The sequence below is a fragment of the Coloeus monedula genome (assembly GCF_965178545.1).
Source record: "Coloeus monedula genome assembly, contig: HAP1_SCAFFOLD_121, whole genome shotgun sequence".
Taxonomy (NCBI): domain Eukaryota; kingdom Metazoa; phylum Chordata; class Aves; order Passeriformes; family Corvidae; genus Coloeus; species Coloeus monedula.
The window spans coordinates 509213-515531 of NW_028120784.1; positions in this window are offsets into that span (position 1 = coordinate 509213).

Below are 6319 nucleotides of genomic sequence, written 5' to 3' on the forward strand. Positions count from 1 at the left end.
TTAAAAAGACAGTGAGCAGATGATTGATATTTAGGCCCTGACCCAAACTTTTCTTAGCAACTTTATAAACCTTTCAGTTTGGCTTGAGGGATACCGTTTCCTGTCCAAACTTATTCACCTATATCCCTGTAGGGGGGGAAAATCAACAACAGATACAGATGCAAAACAGCACATAAATCTTAGTTTTGAGAGCTGTGATGGAACTGAAAAGTCAGAAGAAAGAGAATTACCAGAATTTATTGTGCCTTGTCTTACTTTCTTGGGGGGTTGGAAGGTGTATATTTTTCCACATGGAACAAGAAATAATTTAATGCTGTTTTTTCACATTTATGTATTGTAAATGATTCCAGTATGGCTTATCATAATTAAACTATATTTTGCGTGTTGACAACAGAATATCAGATGTACTGAATATTTAATATAGTTGTGAGAATTAAGTCTACCTTCCTCCCCCCAAATCTTTCAGACAAAACACTTCCAAGGTTTCTGAGAATAAGATGTAGGAGAAATGAACTGTTTTGCCAGTTCTCATAAAATTGTTAGTCATGTCACTGACAAGTCCTGGCATCTCTGTTCTTTGGAATTCATACTTGAACTATCATGAAGAGGAGAATACAGGGCTCTTTTCCTTCTTTATGGAAAACAGATGAGAACTGGCCACATCAGGCAGTTCCAAAAACCTGGTCACATGTGTCTTTGAAGGGAAGGTTTCATCTCCTTTCAGGTGCAATGTGCTTATGGCATAGCTCCATCTTCCCAGAAGAGCTGAGCATTTGCTGGGGCAGGAGAGCTGGAAGTAAGCGGGACTTTGCTCTGCAGTTACTGAAGCTTCCAGTTGCATCAATCAGTGGTGGATGGAGGAAGAGGGAGAGGGTAGGGTGGTTAAAGATGTGTCTATAACTGCAGGAGTGCTTCAATAAACCACAGCATGTCAAAGCTCCTTTGTGTTCAAACAGCAATTGAAATTTTAGACCTTCTCTGAATGGCAGTTATAGGTTTCCTTCTTCTCAAGGTTGTCATCTTAACGAATGGGAATCTGTGCAGGAAATGTTAAGATATTCCAGTGAGTGATGTTGGGATCAATGTAAAGTCATACAATGGATTTCCTTTATTGTTTGTCCCAGTCTAAAGATGTGTTCTAAAAAATTGTGCATGTATAAAACTAAAACTACACACAAATCAATTAAAATATGTTGTAGTACAGAATCAAAGTCATATATTTTCCACCTGTGTTAACCGAATACACTATGATCTTTAATCACATATCTCATCCTTTCACATTTTCCCTGATCCATTAGTTGAAAAATTCTCTTATTCACTCAGACTTAACGTTTAGATACTCGTTCATGTCATTACTATCCCAGAAATTGTCACTCCTCTTGTGATGTTTTTAGGGTGCTCTCACTGCATATACCTTACTTATTCTGTGTATCTTAGATACTTCTACAAGATTGAGGTGCTTTTACTATTACAGCTTTAATATTAGGAGAAGGTAACAAACTGTCTTCTAATAGAAGATTATGATCTTTAGAAAACCAGGGGATGATTTTGAGTAATATTCCATATTTTGACTCTCTTTGCCTAGTACTGCTTTCAGTCTAAGACCAACAGTGTGTATTTATCACTCATTTTCATGTAGCTGGAGATAACCTGTGACCTTCATCCAAACTGCAGAACTCCACAAGCACAGAAGTGATATTCAGCTTCCCTAAGCAGCACGTCCTTGTTGTCTGCTGCCTCATTTAACATCCTCATTCCAACCTCTAGAGCAGATGCAGAAGGTTTTCATATACCAGTCTAATTCATTAATGTCATTTTCAGGACAGCATCAGTTCTGTTACTAAAGAATGGAAGGCTCAGTGTCCTAATTCATGTATGTTTAATTCATACAGTGTAGACAGTCTTGTTTCTGTTTGATCTTCTGAGTAATAATTTTTCCTAATTCATTGGGAGGTCCTTCCATAAATATCGTGTGTGTGTCTTTTTAGATTTTACTTCATAGGGAGAAGTAAAGAATAGCCAGACCAGAAGGTTGATTGCCTTCTGAGAAAAAGAAGAAAAAAAAGCAAATTTTTCTCAATTTGTGGCTATCCTAAAATTTTCCTGCCGAAAGAGAGAATCCTAATTGCAAATTTAACCCTATTGATTTGATTTACTTGGCTGCTTTTCATGGACATTTTAGTAAGTGTAGTCTGTGTTCTCAGTGAATGCATTTATATTACAAAAGTGTGCACCCTAGTTTCTTGGCTGGGGGGCATGCCCTAGCCCAGATTTGGACATTGTCACCAGTGACATCCACAAACATCTATCATTCCCGTGTGGGAATGTGGCCATTCCCCAGAGCAAGCCATGCTTACTGGGAATGTGGCCATTCCCCAGAGCAAGCCATGCTTACTGGGAATGTGGCCATTCCCCAGAGCAAGCCATGCTTACTGTGACAGCGGTGACTTGGTCAGAGGACCAGGAATCCTGCATTGTGACACAGTACAGAGGAATAAGCAGGACTGAAGGCAACGTTTGGCTTTTAAAGCAGGATTTACTTAGCACTGTTAAAAACGACTGTGGTAGTAATTTACATCTAATAAACAAAAGCATTATTCTCAGCTGATTTGTTTTTCTCCATATAGAATGAATTAAGATGCAGTCTCATTCTCACTGAAGTCATGGCAAGAGTTTTTCCACTGAAGTAAATTGAAGCAAGATCAAATTCACGCTCCTCACTTTTTTCATCTTACCTAAATAAACTAAAGACAGGTAGTTCTTTCTCCTCTGCTGAAGGATGACAGTGCTAAATCATCAGCTCCACATGGAAATTAGCCATGTTTAAGGATTGTTTAGTTTCACACAGTGTTTTGCGCACAGGATTTTCTTCCCCTGGAGTGATCCATTCTTAAAACATGGTGAAAAAGCAAACAGAGAACATTTTGGTGCCAGGAATTCTTTTGAAAATTTGACTGGGTGAGTGCATTTCCTTAATGTTCAAAAATTATCTTTTGAGCATGCTATTTAACAGTGTCAAGCATTCTGTTCTCTATATTGTTTTTGCTTTAAACCTGTTTCATTTTAGAACTGATGAGATGCTTAACTGTTGCATCAGAGCAGTTAGTTTGTTCAGTTTCAGTACAGCTGGCTTATTCCCATGTCATGCATCATTTAATTATACATATAAAACATAGTTAAAATTGTACAGCTCCATGAGCCTCACTTAAACTGTCTGTGGCACTGCAGTAATCCCAGTACCCTGACGGGGTGTTGCACAGCTGTGACTGGTTGGAATGTGGTAAACTGGTGATGTGTAAGAGAGCCTAGAAGTGAGCTTGCATTTTGCAGCTGTGCTTGCTCTACTGGAAGAGGAAGTTAAACCAGAAAAAAACTGCTCTTGTGGCAATATCAGCATCTGTAAATCTGAATGCTTAATGAAAATCAAGGAAAATGTGCTGAGTGAGGAAGTGGTGCTTTTCCCTTGTTTGTCATTTAATTAATTTTTGGTGGTTTGTTATTTCTCAGAAAAATCTATCTCAGATTCCTCTGTGGAAAAACATGAAGTGTTTATGTGGGAGTGAAGATCCTAGTATTGGATGATTGTCTAGATATGCAAAAGACTTTGCCTGTTTTGTCTCAAAAATGCTTTCTGGAGGCAGTGATCATTGAGACTTAAAATGTACCCTAGCTTGAAGATGGATGGGCACTGCTGTCCATGTGTATATGCTGTCGACTGAGTATAAACTTGAAGGCATTTATTACATCTTAGTAATGGGAAAAGCAGCAAATTTCTTACAGACATTTTTTTCCTTTTTTAAGCTAGTGAACTTGAAGGTCAGATTCAACTATATGTTGCATTTTCTGTCATATAATTATCATATCTATAATGTCCTGAAGAGCAGCCTCCAGTCAGTGACATCAACAGTTTACACAGCAGTTGAACTAAGAATAACCTTGGAGAACTGACCCATGTCAACCTCTTATGAGTGTAAACTGTAGTTCACAACAGTTTCTGTTTTTTCATGATCACAGAAGGGCCTCAGTTGGATAAAAGAAGAATTGTGTTCAAAAAATACAAAACTATTCTGCTGAATGTTCACTTTACTGTATCTCAGAAGATGAGAGGAAACAAAACTGAAAGAGTAATACTTAATAAAGTATTTTTGCTCCCTTATAAAAAGAAGGACAGGACAACATCAAAAACAGCTTCCCTAGAAGAATGCAGGGAAGATACATGATAAGTGGCATCAGCTTGGAAGAGGGATCAAAACTCTTTCTTTGATTGCTTTTACTAATGACATCTGTTTAAGCAAATCCAATTCAGAGCAGTTTCAGAAATCCCAAACTTGTTCTCTTTCTGAGCACTATTTGGAGGGCATGATCTGCCTGACATCAGTGTCTGTCTAGCAGTGGACATCTGTGGTCACTATGCAGGTGCTCGATTCACATCCTGTTTCCTTTTCCTCCCTCCCCATTTCTGCAGTTCCATTTATAGGTGAGTTCCCCAAAGAAGAGCTGAGGAACATAGGGGATGACTCTTCCGTACTCACAGTCCTTTGGAGATAAATACACAGAGATAGCAGAAAGAGTCAGAATTTCCTTTAATAAACCAGCGCAATATCAGACAGGAAGGGCCAGGAAGTGCTCCAAGAGCTAGAGCATTACACAGACGGGCTGGGAGGGCTGGGAATGTGCAGCCTGGAGAAGAGGAGGCTCTGGAGAGCCCTTAGAGCCTTTTCCAGTGCCTAAAGGTGCCCCAAGAGAGCTGGAGAGGGACTTGAAGAGCCTGGAGTGAAAGGACAAGGAGGAATGGCTTCCTGCTGCCAGAGGGTGGGTTTAGATGGGATATTGGGAAGAAATCCTTCCCTGTGAAGGTGCTGAGGCCCTGGCACAGGTTGCCCAGAGAAGCTGTGGCTGCCCCTGGATCCCTGGCAGTGTCCAAGGCCAGGCTGGACAGAGCTTGAAGCAACCTGGGATAGTGAAAGGTGTCTCTGGCCATGGCAGGGGGTTGGAACGGGATAATCTTTAAGGTCCCTTCCCACCCAATCCCTTCTGTGATTCCATGATTCCAGCATCTCTACACACATGGAGAGCCAAAGCGCAGTGCAGCATCTTTGGCACCTGATCCTTAAGGTCACTTTGCTGGGCTGATGTTGGGAAACAAGACCTATGGATGGACTGATGAAGTCAGTCAATATTTTTGCCTCCTGCGGTGGAAAACACCTGCGATTCCTTTCCTTGCAGAGCTGCTGGGGGTTAAACAGCAGACAGTGCTTATGGGAATAAGCCCTCAGCTGATCTTTGTCTTCCCTTGGTGGTTATTAACAGTGGCAGGGAGTTGTCTCCAGGATGCCCAAACGTCCCAGTGTCACTGTACGTGTCCGTGTGCGTTCATGAGGTTCCGAGGTGGGAGCCAAAGCTCCGGGCGTGCGGATCCATCACCTATTTCCATGTGGAGTGATGTTCTGTTTGAAGGCATCCCCGACCTGTGTCTGCTCAGCCGTCTGGCCACACTTGAGTGAGGAGTTCCAGTAAGGATATCCATTGGCTGAGGAGAGCTGGAAAGGCAGACATGGAGTCAGTGTTACCAGGAAAGGGGAAAGCTGATCGGAGAAAAGGAGAGGGATAGTGGTAGATGAGTCATGGTCTGGCAGATTTTGGTCAAGGTGTTCTCCAGGGAAGCCTGTGTCCCTGGAGCTCAGTTACGCTGTAGGGTGCTGTTGCCTTGGATTGGGAGAGGCTCATTATTGCTGCCCTTTTCCAGCCTCATTTGCTTTCTGTATTTAACTGGGGCAACCAGATCCAACTGAGTTTTGAGCCAACTACTTGTTGCATGCCACCACTACCCCTGCAGCTCCATTTCTCCGGAAAAGGGGGAGGGAGAGTGAAGAGACAGGGACACAGGACTAACCTTCCTCTTGCAAGTGTCCAATGTCTATTTCCCAGGGAGCTCCACGGAAGATTTCTGTGGGTGGTTCCCAGCCGTTGTGGAATTTGGGGATGTAGGTGGGGATGTTCGTGTCTCGGGGCCACTCGGCTCTAGGACAGAAAGTGGGAATATGAGGGGACATTCACGAAGAATGTGTCTTTCAGGGCATCCCCTGAAAGAAGAAGCAGGAGCATCAGGGAATCCAAGCATCCCGTCTGCGTGGGGAGCCTGGGGAGATGGCAGCTCTGTCCTTACCTGGATCTGGTCCATGTCTCCCCCAGGGAATCCCAGAGGTTTATCTCTTTGGGTGTCAGGTGTCCTCTCAGGAAATCGGTGGTGTCTTTAGAAAGCAGTGGGCTGAGGACAGACGGGGCCAGCTCGGGGCCACTGCAGCTGTTGATGATCTGA